The sequence below is a fragment of the Lasioglossum baleicum genome, unplaced genomic scaffold (genome assembly GCF_051020765.1).
Source record: "Lasioglossum baleicum unplaced genomic scaffold, iyLasBale1 scaffold0055, whole genome shotgun sequence".
In the NCBI taxonomy this organism is placed as follows: Eukaryota; Metazoa; Arthropoda; class Insecta; order Hymenoptera; family Halictidae; genus Lasioglossum; species Lasioglossum baleicum.
The window spans coordinates 677501-677829 of NW_027469115.1; positions in this window are offsets into that span (position 1 = coordinate 677501).

Sequence of the window (329 nt, forward strand, 5' to 3'; positions counted from 1 at the left end):
AGGATGAATATTTATCGAATAAACTCAAAATAATGTTCCGGGCGCATTGCGTGCAACTCCGACCGAAGCGAAATTTTTCTAAGTCCAACCGCCAAGAGTAAACTTTTTTCCTAGCGTTCCCAGACCATTATAAATATTAGATCATTGTATAATAACGCATTCTAACAATAAATATCAAGTATCAAAGCTCTAGGATGAATATTTATCGAATAAACTCAGAATAATGTTCCGGGCGCATTGCGAGCAACTCCGACCGAGCGAAATTTTTCTAAGTCCAACCGCCAAGAGTAAACTTTTTTCCTAGCGTTCCCAGTCCATTATAAATATTA